Source organism: Artemia sp. Qi Xiang Cuo, chromosome 2, assembly GCF_049724085.1.
Source record: "Artemia sp. Qi Xiang Cuo chromosome 2, ASM4972408v1, whole genome shotgun sequence".
Taxonomy (NCBI): Eukaryota; Metazoa; Arthropoda; class Branchiopoda; order Anostraca; family Artemiidae; genus Artemia; species Artemia sp. Qi Xiang Cuo.
This window is the reverse complement of record NC_142795.1, coordinates 11,188,160-11,208,437: the sequence shown is the minus strand read 5'-3', so window position 1 is coordinate 11,208,437 and position 20,278 is coordinate 11,188,160.

The window sequence follows — 20,278 nt, the reverse complement described above, 5'->3', positions numbered from 1 at the left end:
TTGGTCTAAGGGAAACTGTAAAAATGGATGGGATTATTGTAGACTTTACTTGGCCAGTGACGTTTTAACTCTGTTGGACATAGTCTGCAAGAACACAGACCAAATCTATTCAGAGTTCGGGTTAGATATAGGTTATTATTTTTCCACGCCGCATTTGGTGATGGACTTCATTTTAAAAATTAGTAGGGAGGAAATAGGTCTAATAACTGATGTAGATCAACACCTTTTTGTAGAAAGATCAATGAGGGGAGGGTATGTTTTTCATTGGGATCATGTTTTGACAACCGATCCGTGCTGTCAAAACACAAGTGCAAAGTCAAATGAAGTGTTCTTGGACATGAACTCATTGTACCCCTCGGCAATGTCTTACTACTCTTTGCCGTGTGGGAACTATCAATGGCTTTAGAATCCTTGTGAGTTCCCCGACATTACCACCGTCGAGGACAATGGGCCACAAGGATGGTTCTTTGAAATTGACGGGCATATTCCACTGCCGCTTCATGATTCAGTAAGGAGATTTGTTTTTCCCTGTATCAATCGACCTGTGACCAGGGACTCACTGAGCCACTACAATCGATCATTGATTGAGGATATGGGGATGCACTGGACCCCCTCTAAGAAAAAACTGATTGCTGATTTGGACCCTAAGGAGGAGATTGTTGTTCACTATTTGCTTTTGCACTGGATGGTGAACAATGTTTTCAAGATCAGCAAAATACACAGCGTCCTGCAATTCAATCAGAAACCATACCTAAAGACGTTTATCGACACTTTTGTTGATAAACGCTCTAGGGAAAACAGTAAAGAAGAGAAGGGAATGTACAAACTAATTCTAAATTCAGCGTATCGCAAAATATATGAAAGCGTACGGAACAGATCTCGCTGCGACGTCGTGACTGACCCTAAAGAGTGTGCACGAATTATTTCTGACCTCAATTTTACAACGTTCACGAGCATAGAGGCTGGCATGGTTCTTCTACACAGAAAAAAGCGAAATATGGTACCGAACTAGATTACAGCAGGAAGTAGTTCAGTACTAGAAATTTCCAAAAAGCTCATGTTGTCGTTTTTTACCATATGTGCAAGGTGCATTGGCCAAGGGAGGGGGAGGTTGAAGTTTACTGTGGGGATACAGATTCTCTGCTGTTAAAGGTAAAAACCGAGGATTTAATGGGTGATTTATAAAATGGGGAACACATCAGCTCGCGGATGAATTTCACCAATTGGAATCCGTCCCTCTACCCCGAGTTGGTGAAACGTCAAGCCCCAAACCAACTATTAATGTTAAAATCAGAGACGGGGAGTGATTTGATATCCAGGGGGGTGTTCCCGGGTCCTAAAGTTTATTGCGTAGAAACACATAATGGGGATGTAAAGCAGGCGTGTAAAGGGGTGCCTACACATTTTGTAAAGAGCAATTTCAACATGAGCGTGTACAGAGACTGTGTAGAAAGTAGCATAGTGTCGAGGAACAAGTGCTTGCAATTTACTCTCAACAGTATATAAATTATACTGTGAGAGTGGAAAAAAATGTAAGATCGTGTATATCCGACAAAGTTTGTGTGCTTGAATGGCGTAAGTGTGCTATTTCATGGTCACTACCGTATTTAAGACCGGGTTGAATGCATAGACTATCGCCAAAAACTTTGTCCGGATAAATTAACCTAGCCACTAACCACTATCCGTTCATAAATTAACTAACCTAACCCAACCTCACCACCTTAACCACTAACCTCACCTAACCTGTAGTGACGACAACTATTGTATACAGTTTTTTCCACCGCGGCTCCGGGGGGTGGGGGGTCCCGCCCGCGGCCGGCCCCGCGGCTCCCGGGGGTGGGGGTCCCGCCCGTGGCCGGCCTTCGGCCTCGCGGCCCGGGAGGGGGACCACATTTTAAATTCATAATGTTCAACTGTGCTTTTTTTTAAAGTTCATGTTCCAAGTGTTTTTTGTTGTTTTTTTGTTTCATGTGCTGTTGTACAAAAAGTGTGCTACTGTGTGTGCTAATGTAAAAAAAAGTGAAGCTGGACAAAAAGTGTTTTTTAAGACAATAAGTGTTGTTGTTGTTTTTATTGTTCATGTTTGAACAAAAGTGTTTTTTTTATAATAAATGTTGTACATAAAGTGCCATTTTTATGTTGTTGTTCATGTTGAACAAACACAGTTTTCATGTTGAATAAATAACCATGAAATATTGTTGTTGTTGTTTTTCTTGTTGAACAAGTGGCATTCTTATGTTGTTGCTCATGTTGAACAAATAGAGTTTTCATGTTGAATAAATGACCATGAAATATTGTTTTTATTGTTAACGACGTACTAGATAGATGAATGGGGAAATTATTACTACTACTACTACTACTACTTATTCATTGGACACGTATTATTTGCAGTTAGATGTAGTCCAGCTGTTGTCAACAGCAGCAGCATGTGTGAATTTAAAACACCATTCAGATTATTTTTGTGTGGTCCATCAATGTCGGGGAAAACAACACTTTTAACTAAAATAATTCAAAATAGTCAGAAAATGTTTTTGGAAAAACCAAAGAAAATTTTTTATTGCTATAGTATTTGGCAGGAGTCCTATGATCAAATAAAAGCTATTGCCACAACCATACCAATACAATTCATACGGGGACTTGATGTTTTCAATAGTATTGAACCGAACTCGTGGCTGATTATTGATGATTTGGCTGAATCCATTGAACAGTTCTCACAGGAAATGCTTCAGCTGTTCACTGTTCGCTCTCATCATGACCAGATTTCCATAACCATAGTTCTGCGCCACCAGTTTTACGAGATCTAATTCGTACGAACTCTTACACTGAGTAGTACTATCTTTGCTGCGTTCTGAGTTGTTCGTGATTCTTGGTCGCTCTCATCTCTCGATGAGATGTCTAACCCCGGCGCCCCTAAGGTTAATTAGTCATCATACACTCACGTGACAAATATACCCTACGGCCACATTTCGCTAGATGTTAAACAGACCACACCCGAGGATCTACGTGTAGTCACCGACATTTTTAACAAAGAAACTACAGTATATCTTCCGGTGAACAGCAAAAAAGGCTATTAGTTTATATTATGACTCTGAAGACGCTACACAAATAACGGCATTTATTTTCCGTTTTAGGCACTTCAAAACCTCCACTCAGGAAGGCTATACTCAAAAACGGTGTTGACAATGATTTCATTAATCTAATATCTGAATTTTGTGTAATTTAACCGAGGGTAATGTTCAACTGTCAGAAGGTGTTAGACAACAGACAAAGCAACATCGTTCCACTGTATGTGCCTGGGATTGAAAAAAAGAGGTACCCAATTTAAAAAGAACATGTCTCCTTTAAGCGGGCGGTAGCTTTTTCACACTTTTAATGCCAATAATTTCTGGACTTGTAAACGGTTTTCTCTAGAGAATGGCAAAACCTTATAAATTGACACCATTTGAACTTGTCCTCTCGCCCGTCGAACATTTTGAAGACAATCTAAGCAAATTCATTAATGATGAGAATATTACCGATGACAAAAAACTGCTTTTACTTCAAAATACATTGCGACGTGTAGACAAACATAGACCTTATCGTGAGAGACCCGCCCCTGTTACCGTCATCACAGATCCGTCTAAACAGGAATCATCTACTCAAGATTCAGCAGCAGCAGTGCAATCAAAGGAGAAGGAATTGAATTCAATTGTATCGAAAATTGGAAACCTATTGCCACTGACCTATCGAGAACAGAGTAAAAGAGTATTATCATAGCTCATGTTGGAAACTTGTGGTGATGATCATCATCAAGCTCAATTCGACAGCACAGGGAAACAAATTATAGTTAACTGAAAAAGCTATAATATAGTTGCTTTATTTTGTGATATTGTGACGAATTGTAAAGGACTTGTATCTTTTGAAAATAACCTGTACACCTTTCTAAATGCATCCAACTTCCCCAAAAGTCTTATTGGCAATAAGCAAAATCTTAAGAAACTAAGAGAATATAGTCCTCCAACAACGCTAGCGCCAACATCAACAGCATTTAAAAGATAAGACGAATCAACGATTGAAAATGCTATTACCAGCAGTAGCAGCAGCAGCAATTATTTTATAACACCTATTGCTGCTAGTCAAAAGTGAAGACGGATTGTCTCCCCCACCAGTGTGCAAAGGGGGGGTTGATATTACACTATATCTTTGCGCTCAAAATGGATGAAGTTCTGAAACATGTCTATAAAAATATTGGTGAAGCGGGAAGTTTAAGTTCCCCCAAAACGCTTTCTAAAGTTGCCTCTGGCAGCACATTAAAAAAAGCAAAGGAGTATCTCGAAAATGAACCGAGTTACACACTGATTCGGAATCGCAGGCTTCTTGGCAAACAATATCGACAAACTAAAGCCTTTTTCCCTCTGCATATAATGCAAACGGATTTTTTAACTCTAGATGCGATTCAACGACGTCACAATGCACCCTACAAATATATTCTGGTGGCAATCAGTATCTTCAGTCGCTATGCCTATGCCATTCCGTTACGGTCAAAGAGAGGTGTTGAAGATGCTCTGGTCATTGAGATTATTCTTAAACAGGATTGCTATAGAAAAATTAAATCGGATCGTGGTAGCGAATTTGTTAATCCCCATGTGCAAAAGGTTCTATTGAAATATAATACAGTACTATATCATAGTCACAGCCCGATAAAGGCTGCATTGGCTGAACGATTGATAAGAACGATTCGTCTATTAATTTCAAGATATTGTACACTGAAAAATACATCTGCTTTTATTCAGTATTTAGATAAAATCATGCGGATATACAACCATCGACCCCATCGATCATTGTCCAACTCAAGCCCTCGGGAAGTTCATTACAGTGAAAATACATTTGATGCTCTTCTAAAGCAATATTCCAATGGTGAAAAAGAAAAAAAATGAAAAGAAGAAATTCAATGTTAGTGATACTGTTCGAATCAATAGAACCACCAGTGTTTTTGAAAAAGGGAATTATTTATGGAGCACTGAACTTCTTAAAGTGTCCAAAATCCTGGACACCGAATCCACGACATATCGACTGCGAGACACCAAAGACGATGAAATTAACGGCGGTTTTTATGGATATGAACTGTAAAAAGTTAGGAACACTAGTGAAATTTACCAAATTGAAAATAAATCAAAAAGTCGTACTTATAGGAGCAAGAGACATTTTCTTGCTCACTGGCTAGGATACAACTCTGATTTTGATTCTTGGGTCGGTGCTGAAGACATTAACAATGCCCAATGATTTCTATGTGCCTTTCATGTCCAAGGTTTCTGATCCTCTCGACAATGACCTGAATAGAACAAGTGATTTTTGGACGAAACTCTCCCCAACCATCAAATTCGACGACGGAAAGTATGAAGTGGCTCTTGTCGACTGTATTCTCAAAATATCTACAACCTCCTGAGATAGGATTGTAAACGGAAAATACAAATTAGACACTGTGATTGACTAAAACCATCATCCTCAACGAATCAATGTCAAATTAGTAAAATGGAGTGGATGAATTATTGTTATTCAGTATTACTCTACGAAGACCTCACCCGAATGACTGACTTCTATCATACCATTAAGAATATAATTTCCACTCATAAAAAAGTAGCTTTTCATTTCAACTATTCAAAGGGGGAGGGTAAGATATACATTAGTTCACCCATTGCCAGTGAAAAGGTTATTCTCAATGATAATCTAAAGGAAGTTCTTGGCTTTAAGCTCAATATAATCAACAACACTAATTTCATTTTTGCTGACTACCCACCTGCCATCTCGACGGACATATGTATATTTTTCTACGCTTCATTTGTGAAAACATCTCGGTTTGGTAATTAAAATGTTCACCTCCTACGACTTCTTGAACTAAAAACCAACTAAGAACATGTTCACCACTACAATATAAAGCATCTCCAATATATTCCCGTAAACACTTCCTATTTGGAACTCTGTCAGTTAACACTAAGAACTGAATTAGGTGATCCCATAGCAATTTTAAAAGGTTTGGCTGCCATTTTCGTCCTATTGTTCAACAACAACAACAAAATGTCTAATAGAAAAGTGGTATTCACTTGTCCTGATATTGACTGCTACGTTAATACTCTTGGCCCAAGACAACAGGGCAATGGAATGGACTATTACAAAGGTCGCTCGTCAATGTCTGGCTATGGTCTTGGCAGTTGGTTTGCTAAGCTGTTTCGCTCTTCACTACCTCTGGCTAGAAAATATCTTGTACCGGCTGCGACAGATTTTACATCCTCTACACTATACAATTGGGGCTCTGGCAAGGATTTTAAAAAAAGTACTACGGAAAATCTTAGGTCCAGTGCGCGAACCCTTGGCGAGAGATTAAAACAAAATGGAAAAGGTAAAAAAAGGTCAAGAAAGAATTCATCACTGTTCAGTCTCCACCCGGGTCAGAAACAAAAGACATCACCCCTGTCAAATAAAAAAAGAAAAAAGCTGACGCAGACTGTAAACAGAAGAAGAAGCCCTAGGAAGAGAGTTATTAGACCAAAACTAGATTTTTTCTCCAAAGATGTCCTACCTACCGCATAACGATTCTCAACCTTCAATCACAGCCTCATTGAATCTATTCAATGCTGTAAATGTTGATGTGAGTGTCAAGCATGGATACTATGAGCAAGTTTATTCTCAACAACCCCTCTCCGCTAATATGCACTTTCAAATTTATTCCAATGAAAACTACCTTATGGATATGTTTTCGCGAAATTTTTAGATGTACAAATGAAATTCTGGAGGTCCTATAATACAATGCCAATTCATGCCAATGGAATATCCTATGAAAATTGTATATTACACAATCTATCTCGTCAAATCAGTGTCTACATCAATGACACACTGGTGAGCACAAGCAACAATCTCTCAAATTATACAAGCTATATGCAATTCATGCTGATGACACCCAAGTCATACAAGGAATTGAGAGGCACCTCCAAAGGATATAAATATATTACTAATACTGATACTACAGATACACTTACAAATGCTACAACTAGTGAGTTACATCTAGTTGGAAAAATATATCATGAAATATTTAATATACCCTAATGGCTACCACACAAAGTAACAGTGGATACAAAAATTATACTTGCACCATCCAATTTCAAATTGAGAAAAGAATTTGCTGCCAATCCTGCAGTAAGTATCACCCTTACCTCGCCACTACTTCATGTAGGCAAACAACAGGTTGTGAGTTCTGTTGCTTTGGCAGTTGAAAAACTTAGAGTCAGTGGAAATAATATTAAACTACTTATTCCTCATAGAATCACCAATCAGCGTCATATCTCCATGGGGTCACGCACCTTCACCGACTCATCGTTTATCAATGGTGAAATTCCGTCAAAATTCGCGTCGGCATTTGTAAAAAGCGCCATTACAATAGGATCATGGACTGGATGTCCACATAAATTCGAGATGTTTGGAATTTCATCTCTTGTGTGCAAAGTAAAGGGCGTCCCGCTCTACAATCTATCTTTTGATAAATCCTATAGAACATTGTATGAGTTGACCATGCAAACCCTAGATCATGATTCGCAACTATTTGAAAATGGTATAACCAAAGATATGTTTGCTAAAACACATGGTATCATTATACTAGATTTGTCTGGCACACAGGATATGAGTATAGTACGTACGGGGAGTGTGCGTTTAGAGTGTACATTTGCCGACCCATTGGCTGAGAGTATTGCACTAATCTCACTAAATCAATATGATACCTATTGGGAAATCACTCCCGAAGGCAGTGTTCTACTAGACTTGGCGCCATGAACACCAGTCAAATAATCAATGTATTTAATATGGATCCCTACATGTCCCAGTACAAATCCTATTGTCTGCCCTCGAACTTTCTTGGAAAAATTCAAAGTGTCAACAATGCCTTAATTATTGTTAATAGCAGTCCGTCGACTGTGCTGACGGGTCATTGGCTGTGCATCTTTCAAACAATGAAGACGATTGAATTATTTGATCCTCTTGGTCTACCCTATACATTCTACACACCCCACATCAGCAACTATATTGAAAGCAGTGGGAAAACTATCATTCAAAATCGGAGGAAAGTGCAGGATCTGACGACTAAAAGCTGTGGCTTCCATGCACTACTATTTTTTGTGTTTCGATGTCGCGGCTATAATTACGAGCATTTTCTTCACAGTTGTGATGACAATTCATGTCTGAACGACATCCTAGGGGAAAATATCCTCTCATACCTGTACAGTATTAATTGCAGTGCCCTAAGAGTAAAGTGCTTAAAAAATGTTTGTGTATTTGTATATCAACAAAATGCATATATATATATACAACAATGTCTTTAATTCTTCACTTTAGATTTCTTCATCGGTGTGTAGGCAACTGTCGTGAACCACTAATGCCGGTAAATCATTTGGATTCACTGTATATTGATCTTGATTGACTGCAAAGTCAGGGTCACATTTTCTACAGTATAATGTAACTTCACTCTTGTCATATCTCTTTGTATAGTCAATGATACTATTTGCATTCATATTATGAAATTCACGAGTTTCAATCTGTCTACTTGAAGCAATATCAAACACAGTGTTTTCAAATTATGAATCACATTCGGTAACTGCCAAATAAAAATCACTTCGTTTATAGTCATAAAAGACAGTGTCGTCACAATGATGACGTAGAAACCAAATTGTCTTGTTGCCCCAACAGTTGAATCGTAGACCAGATTCTTCCTCCCAGAATAATTTAAATCCACGACGATACCAATCTCATAGAAATAAACTAAAATCACGTTTGGGATCCTTTCCAATCATAGCGGGGTAAGTATTCTCCCACTGAACACATTTATCATAGTGACAATTGGAGCACAGATGTCCTCTAGGGTGAGAGTCACAAATCTCCTCAAAACATGAATTACATCCTTTAATTTGTACTTCATAGCCTCTATGTAATTGACAAGGAATACATAATTTGTACTTTTCACTATAGTCATCAATAATTGTACAATTCTCACATTGAGTCCAACTGCCAAGAGTGTGTATGCATAATGGACATGTATAGAACATTTTTTGGTTTCAAATGTCACTTGACTCACTCACAGCTAAAACGAAACTGATCGTCCCTGCCGACGGATAAATTCAGGGTGGAGGAATGAGAGAGGAGTAACTCTGTTACGTCACCTCTTTCGAATGGCGGGGAGAGCCATCTACATTGAATCCATTGGCAATGTTTTCAAAAGTGTATCCACTATATTATTCTCCGGTTTTCCAATTAATATATCAGTAAGCTGACTAATTTAGCGATTGAGACATACTTGCATAGCTTATTACTGTACTACCCCGAGGAAGAATGACTCCTCAAAGTATGGCAATGTGGGTCCCGAGAACGCATCTGGCGTCGAAGGTACCGGTCAAGAAAATTGTTACCCTAAATAAAATGTTTTTCTGACGACACTAGATTCGTAATAAATCTATCTCTATAGAATTAAACCATTTTTCAATCCTCTCACTCTGACTGCTGACTATAGACTGACCATGAGTCTTTAGCCCTAGCATTCTAACCTGACAGAAAGAAAGGGAACATTTACGATTTCGAAACAATTTTAGAGGTGTCATTGACCCCATTAGACATTAATAAACCATGAAAATATATCAAAGTGAGAAAAATCCTGTTTTTTCATTATCAGTGACAAAAACCATAAAAACATCAATAAATTATGTACTCGTCGGAGATATTATGTAATCAATTGACAAAAACCATAAAACCATGCATAAATTGCTGTTGACATCCATGAAAAACAACAAATAAATTGACCAACACTCATAACCATCCATGAAACATCCATCAAAGTGAGAAAAATCCTGTTTTTTCATTCTCAGTGACAAAAACCATAAAAACAGACATAAATTGCTGTCGACATCCAAGAAAAACAACAAATAAATTGACTAACACTCATAAACATCCAAGAAACATCCATAAAAGTCAGAAAAATCCTGTGTTTTCAAGTGAGAAAAATCCTGTTTTTTCATTCTCAGTGACGAAAACCATCTCCCTAGGGACTCTATGCCCATATATGGTGTACTCGTGGGAGTCGGACCCCCCTCTCTGCTAATTGATCAATCAGTTCGTGGTAAAGAACCTTAAGTAAGGAGCGCCTAGGCTCAATAGTAACCAAAACTCTAAAAACGTATTTTCAATATCGATAAACACATCAAAAAGAATCAACTTATTATGTTGCTTCCAAATATAAAAATTTATCAAGTTTAGTTTTACCCATCAAAAATTATGAGCTTGAGAAAATTTTCATGATTTTTGAAAAAGGGGGTAAAGACCCCGTAAAAGATAAATAATCTTAATGAAAATTAAACCATCAGATTAAGCTTAACAGAAAACCCTAATGAGGAAGTTTCAAACTCCTACGTACAAAAATGTGGAAGTATGCATTTTTGCCTAAAGAAAGATCACAGATGTGTTTTTGTTTGTTTGTTTGTTTTTTCCCCAGGGGTAATCGTATCGAAATAATGGTCTTAAAGATCAAGAAAGGGTGTATTGGAACGGAAATTAAAAGTGTCTAGTGTCCTTTTTAAGTGACCAAAAAAGATTAAAGGGCAACTATATCCCTTCCACACCTCTTTTTTCCCCAAAGTCGTACGACCGAAATTTTGAGATAGTCAGTTTGTTCAGCATAGTTGAAAGATCCGATAACAATGCCTTTATTGGTAAAACGACCCCCAACAGCCCGTAGGGAGAGGCCTGTAAGTTATGAAATTTGCCCATTGTTTACGTATAGTATTTATTATAGGAAAGTTCACGGATATTTTCCGTGAGAGAAAATTTTGTCTTTGAGGTGGGTTTCCATGGAGAGAATTTTCGTCGGGAGGTAAATTTTCGGGTGTGAACTTCCATGGGCAATACCTTGCTCGCTACGCTGAAGTTTGAGTGTTTGTTCCAATTTTTTTTTTAAATAACGGGTGCTGAAACACAGGGGTCTTTCCATTAGAATAGGATGCTTTTTCAAAAATGCTAAAAACTTAAAAGTATTTAACAGCGCAAAGAGAAAGGTAGTGAGGTAAGAGGTAACCCCTTCATATACGGTATAATTTCTTTTCGTTTTTAGCTTTAATGTTGCTCCTTACTTTCAGTTGAAAAAATGTGTTTTTTTCTTATTTTTTTATTTAATACCTTAAAGGACACCCTATCTCGTCCACTATAAACTCTTTTAGTTTGTGTGGCTAAACGATTTAAAACTGATTGGACAGTTTTGCTATAGCTTGTAGAGCTTAGAGAAGATATCTGAATGAGCGACAGTAAGCTAAAACCGACACGTACTTTCCCAGAAAAGTATTTAAAATTATCATTTTTGTGCCGAAGATTCAGATATTCAGTTTTAATGAAATTTCCGCCAGTAGAAATTATAAATTTTATTTTGTTCGATAAGAGCAGTCCCAAACAGTGTTCTAGCATACATCCTAGAAAAGAGCTAAAAATGAGCTAGAAGGAAATATCATTTGAGCAATTTGACAGCTGTGGGAACTCCCTGTGGTTCAACCCGCTTTGATTGAAAACCTAGCCGATACAGGGATTGTAAAATTTCATTGCCTTTTTGTTCAAATTTCGTAGTCCAACTCTAGATTCTCCATGGCTGTTAATGGTGACAACTCCCCTGGGATAATTTGCTAACCAGCCCTTTGTCTTTGAGACAATCAACCAATACTGAGGCACACCAAAAAATTAAGGATCCGAATCTCCGTTTAAAATAATTTGCAAAAGTAAGCCTGTGAAGACAAACCGAGAGCATTGGAATGAAAGCTAAGAATTAAGCTTCGCCACTGGGTGAGGATCACAGTATATAAATTATAGACAGTATGATCTTTCCCTATGTCACCCATTATAAAAACCCGGGCCGAGGTGCGAGTGCTCCAGAGAACGTAGAAACATAAGCGACATTAGATCTTTTCACGGGTAGACAAGTCAGATTTCTCTTGAACGCGAAACTTGGCTTCAACGTTGGAACACTAAATTTCGAAGAAACTAATTTTAAATTAATTTATTCCAATACATGTATAAAAATCGGTAATTAGTAGCCTTTCATATACCCCTTCATATACGGTATAATTTCGTTTCGCTTTTAGCTTTAATGTTGCTCCTTTTCAGTTGAAAAAACTTTTCAGTTGTCCACTATAAACTCTTTTAGCTTGTGTGGCTAAACGATTTAAAACTGATTGGACAGTTTTGCTACAGCTTGTAGAGCTACCCAGCCCTTTGTCTTTGAGACGGTCAGCTAATACTGAGGCACACAAAAAAAAATGAAGGATCCGAATCTCCTTTTAAACTAATTTGCAAAAGTAAGCCTGTGAAGACAAACCGAGTTGTTTGTCTTCACATGTTATTATTAGATGTTTTTAGGAATTAAAAGCAGGTTTCGGAGTCTCAAGTTGGTTTCAAAGGCATTTTGAGGAAGTTTCTGCCAAAATACGTGTTCCAGGGTAATTGGACCACTGATGGCAGATCAAATAAGAGGAGCTGTTTGTACGCGCTAATACAAGAATAAGTGGGAGGAGCTGTTTGTTCGCAAAGAGAATGAAGAGCCAGAAATTATCTGCGGTAAACTTACTGCTATATCTTTATACTGTGGTGAGGATGAAGGGTTTGAGCTTGATTTTGGACTATTTTCGCCTTAGGTTAACCGTATGTGAGTATGACCACCCATTGTGACCGTGGACAGTAAGGACCGGACCTTTTCAATAGAAATCAAATTTCTATACAAAAAAATAAACATTAATAACAATGTATACATCAAAAGAATCTAGTGTATACACTGGTTCAAAATATGTAAAAGATTGTCCACTCTAAATTGTGTTTAGAAAAGCATAAGTTAAACATTGCTGTGAAGAGCGTTGAGGAGCGGGAGTGGAGTAGGTGTTCATCGGGCACCAGACCACTATATAAAAACGATAGTTTTCAAAGATTTAATGTTGCTTAATACTTTTGCTTTGTTTTATTTATTTAGCTAATATACAAGAATTTGACTAATCTTTTGTTTAATATGGGCACACTGTTGGAAATCAAACTAGGAAATGTTTCTTTTTTCCAAACGAAGGTAAAGAGTCACGTTAGATTTAGAAAATTCAACATTTTGTTGCAAAAATTTTAATATTTAAATTCATAAAGCATGGATAGATATGACCTTTTTTTTCCCGAAGCACATGTTTATCACATTCTTCTTATGCTAGAGCAGCCATTCTTGAATCTTTGGGAAGCAAGTGAAACTTTATTGTGAGCAAGAAAGGCCAGAGGAGGGTTGATGTTATTTTGGGGGTTGATGTTGAGTTTCAATGCTTCTCTTGACTTATAATAAAAAAAACTAGTTTTCTTTTCAGTTTTGTTTTGTTCGGTTTCAATATCTGATTCAGGGCTATAACAAAATTCGTGGTAACGAGTTGTTAGTAAGGAGCGAATCGGCTCAATAGTAACCAAAACTCTAAAAAATGGATACATCAAAAGAATCAGCTTATCATGTTGATGCCAAATACATTAGATTTATCAATTTTAATGCTACTCATCAAAAGTTACGAGCCTAAAAAAATGTGCCTGATTTTCAAACAAGGGGGTAAACACCCCCTAAAAGATAAAGAATCTTAATGAAAATCATACCATTAGATTTAGCGTATCAGAGAACCATAATAATAATAATAATTCATTTATTGCCCACTATAAAAAAGAAGCGGAGTACATCAAGAAAAAAAAAGAAAAAAAAAAAGCAAACTCGCACACTAAACAATTATTTACATAAAACGACGTAAACTATGGTGCGCAGTAAGACCTGCAGATAACAACAGCTTTACCACAAGCACAGTCACTTTTTCCCGTAAATCAGGGAGGCCGAATCGCGATATTAGATGCCGGTTCCGAAACCACGGAGGGAGGTACAAAAGGTACCGAGCAAATTTAAAATAATAAGTCCGAATAGAATTCAGGTCTTTCGGCTTCAGAATTGAAAGAAAATCAGATAAAAAAAGAATAGAATGATCGCAAAATGAAGAATATAATTTCCCAAGTGCTTTTCTATTGTACCTCCCTCTATTTGCAACAATTTTTGAATATCCTATCTGAATTTTTTTTTTTTGCATTAGAAACTGTCAGAGCCCGAAGTGTTTTGAGATTATTAGTAATGTGAAGACTAAACCACCGAAAAGAAGAGACACAGGGAATAGAGAAAAAAACACAGTTAAGAGGGAGACTCACACTCGAAATAAATGAAGTATATTCGCACTTCTCAATGTCCAGCACAAGCCCAATTCACCTGAATTACTCTGAGACCTAGCAGACAGCATGTGAGAGTCCAGCCCTTGTACAAATGACAAGGAAAATTTCATCCCCAAAAATGCGTAGGGGGACGTCAGTTCTCTGACAAATGAAAGTCGAAGGCAAGGATGAATGGATAGGAGCAATACATGACTTAAAAATATCTGAAGGGAGCACATCACCTTGACGGACCCCGCATCGAAGAAGCGACTTGTAATCAGAAACCACCCCGTCTAATTATACCCAAATAGAAAAGTCTGAATACCAGTACTGCGACGAAACAACAATAGAAATTTTAACACTTTTGGAAAATAAGGACTAAAGTACATATGAGTGGACTATACAATCGAAAGCTTTCGAAAGATCAAGAGCACAGATATGAAGAGGGGATTTATCATTAACGGATTGCAACAGGAGGGGAGCTAGAACACGATGGGCGTGCTGACATCCCAGCCTTTTTTGGAAGCCAAACTGGTTTTCACCAAAATTAACATTTTCCGAAATGAAAGGGAGAAGAATATATTCACAAATGTTGCTAAGAGTGCACGAAACAGTAATTGGTCGATAAGAACTACACTCTGACGAAGTTTTTCCACGCTTCAAAACCCAAGTGACTGTGCCACAGAAAAAACTGTCGGGAACCATAGAAGTAGACAAACACATCTGAAACAGTAGCTGAAAGTGATCTATCAAAGTTGGGCAAACTACTTTTAGATAAGACGAAATTCCGTCTTGATCAACAGAGCTAGATTGCAAGTTCTTAATAGCTTGACCAATATCAACAGTAGAGACTGGTAATACATTACTCTGAGAAATGCGATTAGGCAAACACGACTCAAGAAGGTTACTAAAAAGCATTTCAACTTCCCGATTCACCTTGCCGAAAATATCATTATAATACGACACCCAAGTATGAACTGCTTGGACTTTCAGAAAAATAGGACTTTCAGAAAAATCACTACTAAGCTTATCCAAATTCATAACATGAGACCACTCCTTTCTCGACGCAGGAAAATCAAAACCAGATACCCTAGACTGCTGTAAACGTTTTTTATAAGCAAGCTTGGTACTTTGCTTCAGATCGAAGACATATCCTCGATTTGGCCGACCGCAAGACACCCATATTCATAGCCAAAACTTAGCTTTATTCCTTACAACTTTTAATTCTGGGTCCAAAACCCATTCTGGTTTTCTAGTTTTAACTTTAATCTTTTCTAGAGGAACAGAAGCCGTCTCTGCTTGTTTTAAGCACTAATTTATTTTATCAAAATATTTATTGAGATACTGCTTATCATTTCAAAAATATTAAGTAGCGTGAGGCAAATGCTAAGGCACTCTTGTAGAACCCAATAACGCAGGCACCACAGTAACGTAAAGTGCAAACTTAGCTCTGCTCCAGTTATTCCTGTAAAACCACTTAGAACTTTGTGTAAATGGTCTAGTAGAATGGGAAGCGACTAGTGAAGCAAAGAACAAAATTGGGAAGTGGTCAATGTCACAATCGTGGTCATGAACAAGAAAAGTTAATGCATTAATATTTGGCGGGGAAATTGCATTGTCGATATTAGACAAACTTCCAGATTGGTGAATGTGTGAATAATCAACACTTTTCTCAACTATTTTATAAGCAAAAAAAGCATCAAGGACTCTATCGGATCGAACTGACTGACTTATAATATCTGTGTTGAAGTCACCAACCACTATGAAATCATAGCCAGTCGAAACAACAGACGCAAGAATAGCCTTAAGATTTGCCAAGGCTTTCATATACGTGTTTAAAGCGGAAATAGTTTTTTTGTTACACGGGAGATACACATTTATCAGCACAGTATTACCAAACCGAACCGCAAGGATGAATTTATCACTGTGAAAACACACTGAAGAGAGCAAACTCAGGTTATTCTTAACAATGCACGCGAGGCCTCCAGAAGGTCTACCAAAAGTGACCTCAGCATTAGTTGTAAAAACGGAATGATTACAACTTCGTTTTAACACGTTAGTACTAGAAGATGTCAGGAGGTGTTCTTGAAGGCATACTATGTCAAACTGGTCACACAATTCATCAATCATATGGTCCTTTAAATGAGTACCATTTATATTAAGCAAAACAATCAAAACAGACACAACCATTTCTTGTTGGCAATGATATCTATCAGCACTTTGCATCTAAGGCTAAAGGAGGCATGATTTTCACCACAATTGGCACATCTTGCATCAAGCTGGCAGAGAGAATCCTCGGTGGAAATATGAGGGCCCGCACAGCGTGCACACTTCGCAACCAGACTTACACAATCAGTTTATGGTCTGGCGACCGGAATTTTAGACAGCACCGAGGTGCCGACAGATATTCTTTCACAGATAAATATTCATATCCAAGTTTGACACCATTTTGCATAGCCTTGGCATTTGACAAGGAGTCACAAAACTCAAGCTTAACCATGCCAGTGTCACCGAGCCATATAGATTTCACCACACCTTGCTATCCTTGAAAAAATGAGAGGTCTAAGCCCTTTGATATTCCTCTTACTATCCCGAAAAAATGCTTAGTGGTCACCGTGGATGTAGATTATGCTAAACCCACTGAAATGGAGTCTTTGAATTCTTCAGCAGCAGATTTTTTAACATTGATTAGCCATTTGTCACCTCGCAAACTCAGCTTGGTAACTGCATCATGACAGCTCACTTTATCGAGCACTTCTTTGCGTTTTATCGGGTCATTTAGTGTTTGTGGCACTTTAGAGACAACAACAGTGGTGTGAGAGTCAGTTGACGGCGTCGAACGGGCAGGCAGTGGTGGGAAGTGATTATCATATGAATCGAACTTACTTGAAACAGTCTTTAGGAAGCGTTCCATTCTATTCAATTTTACGTTCAAACTCGAATAAACCATCGCAGGAATGGCAGGAACATCATTTTAAGAACGAATCAAAGACATCAGTAGATGTATATCTTCATCATCAAATTTCTCGAATAAACTTAACATATTCTTCAGATGGCTTTCCAAAGCCTTCGGCCCTTGTATTCCCGGAAGCTCAGTCCAAGGTACAGCCGCATCGTAGAGGAGTTTTTTAGCTTCGATTACACTCGGCAGGTCCAGAAAAAACTCCTTTCCAAATTTCAATATTTCGTTTTCATTCACTCCATTATCACGGTAAAACAGCGAAAAAATTAAAACCGACGAAAAAACAAGTCCATTATTCATTATTCACTGTACATATCATAAGAACAAGATACCAATAAGCGAAGGAAGCGTAGTTTCCTGCTACCAGATCCCCGCACTTTAAGGGAGTGACACTCCCGGCAGGTACAACGGCCCTTGCGACAAGAAACTCCCCTCTTCTGCTCGCTTATTAGTAAAATTGAATTATAATCTAACCAAATTAAAAGGATAGTAAAATAATAGATGACCTTATATGAGTGAGTAAATATATCCAAATGGTAAAATAGTCCGTAAATATCAATTAATTATTTCACTTATTTCGAAACTAGTAGGGAGCTATCTATAACTCCGAGATATACATAATTTATGCACGTTTTTATGGTTTTTGTCACTGAGAATGAAAAAACAGGATTTTTCTCACTTTGATGTATTTTCATGGTTTATCGAGTCTAATGGGGTCAAGGTCAATTGATTTGTTGTTGTTCGTCTAGGTGTAATGACTCCAGGGCGAAGTTTGCACATGCGCATTAACGGGAGAGAGATGTATTAATCTAGAACAAGGGGGGGAAGTGGATTTCAGAGAACGTGATTTACAAAATGAAGGGGAGAGGATTTCCGAGAAATTGATTACATAAAAGAAGGGGACAGAATTTCTGAGAAATTGATTACAATCGAGGGGAATTATTGATCTACGAAAGGGGAGTTAGAAATGGCATCACTTGTTTCCTAGGAATTATACGGGATTCTAAAGAGATAGAAATTCTATTTTTAAATATGGCTTCTCTGATCTTACGTGACAGAGATAAATTAATATTCTATTTTTAAATATGGCTTCTCCGATCTTTAGGTCGGAATGATAAATTGATATTCTATAGAAACCGTAATAGTGTAGCTAGGAACATCTTAGAGATGAAGAGATTAACGCGGGAAAGGGTTACCTAGGAATTTGAAATGTGACAGCGCAGGGATGCCAAAACAAAAGGAACACGCAGAAATTACTTTTAGGGGATTATTTGGGCGAAACCATTTGAGACATTTTAGAAGGTGATTTGGGGTGAAACTCTGTGGTCGTTATAATACACAAGTTCCATTTGAACAGTGTTGTGATGTCCACTACCCCAGCCCCAAAGGGCCCAAATCCCCCCAACCCCAAAGGGCCTCATCCCCCCAGACCCCCAAAGGGTCCCTGGTCCCCAGGACCCCCAAAGGGCCCCCGGTCCCCTACCCCAACCCCAAAGGGCCCCAATCCCCCCAACCCCAAAGGGCCTCATCCCCCCAAAGGGCCCCAAAAGGAACACGCAGAAATTACTTTTAGGGGATTATTTGAGCGAAACCGTTTGAGACATTTTAGAAGATGATTTGGGGTGAAACTCTGTGGTCGTTATGATACACAAGTTCCATTTGAACAGTGTTTTGAGGTCCACTACCCCAACCCCAAAGGGCCCCAATCCCCCCAACCCCAAAGGGCCCCATCCCCCGGATCTCCAAAGGGTCCCCGGCTCCCCGGACCCCAAAGGGTCCCCGGTCCCCCTGGGCCCCAAAAGGCCCCCAAGTGCCTCTGGAACCCCAAAGGGCCCCCCGAGCCCCCAAGTCTCAAATGCCCCCGGGTCCCCAAAGGGCACCCAAAGGGCCCCGGACCCCAAAAGACCCCTCGCCCCCATCCTCCCCCCCTTCCTCCCTCCCTTTTTTGATTTTTTAAAAGTTTTTTTGGGCTGAATTTTTTTTAGACTTAGAAATTATCTAATATTTTTCCGTTTTTTTCTTTAACCCATTGGCATAGAGTTTTACCTTAGAGTCTTACCTTAGAGTTCTAGTTAGAGTTGAAGTTTAGTTTAGTTATAGTTAAGAGTTTAGAGTTTTTAGCTTAGAGTCTTAGCTTAGAGTTTTTGTTAGAGCTCTAGTTTAGTTTAGTTATAGTTTAGAGTTTTAGCCTAGAGTCTTAGCTTAGAGTTTTAGTTTCAGTTGAAGTTTAGTTTAGTTATAGTTAAGAGTTTAGAGTTTTAGCCTAGACTCTTAGCTTAGAGTTTTAGTTAGAGTTGAAGTTTAGTTTAGTTATAGTTAAGAGTTTTAGCTTAGAGTCTTAGCTTAGAGTTTTTGTTAGAGTTCTAGTTTAGTTTAGTTATAGTTAGCTTAGAGTTTTACCTTAGAGTCTTAGCATAGAGTTTTAGTCAGATTTGAAGTTTACTTTAGTTTTAGTTAAGAGTTTAGAGTTTTAGCTTAGAGTATTAGCTTATAGTTTTAGTTAGAGTTCTACTTTAGCTTAGTTTTAGTTTATAGATTTAGCTTAGAGTCTTAGCTTAGACTTTTTGTTTAATTTCTAGTTTAGTTTAGTTTTAGTTAAGAATTTAGAGTTTTAACTTATAGTCTTAGCTTAGAGTTGTAGTTAGAAATGAAGTTTAGTTTAGTTTTAGTCAAGAGTTTATAGTTTTAGCTTAGCGTCTTAGCTTATAGTTTTTGTTAGAGTTGTAGTTTAGTTTAGTTATAGTTAAGAGTTTTTGAGTTTTACTTAGTCTTAAATTAGAGTTTTTGTTAGAGTTGAAGTTCACTTTAGTTTTAGTTAAGAGTTTAGAGTTTTAGCTTAGAGTCTTAGCTTAGAGTTTTTGTTAGAGTTTTAGTTTAGTTTAGTTTTACCTAAGAGTTTAGAGTTTTTTAGCTTAGAGTCTTAACTTAGAGTTTTAATTAGAGTTGAAGTTTGGTTTCGTTTTATTTTAGAGTTTAGAGTTTTAGCTTAGAGTCTTAGCTTATAGTTTTAGTTAGAGTTGAAGTTTAGTTTAGCAATAGTTAAGAGTTTGGAGTTTTACCTTAGAGTCTTAG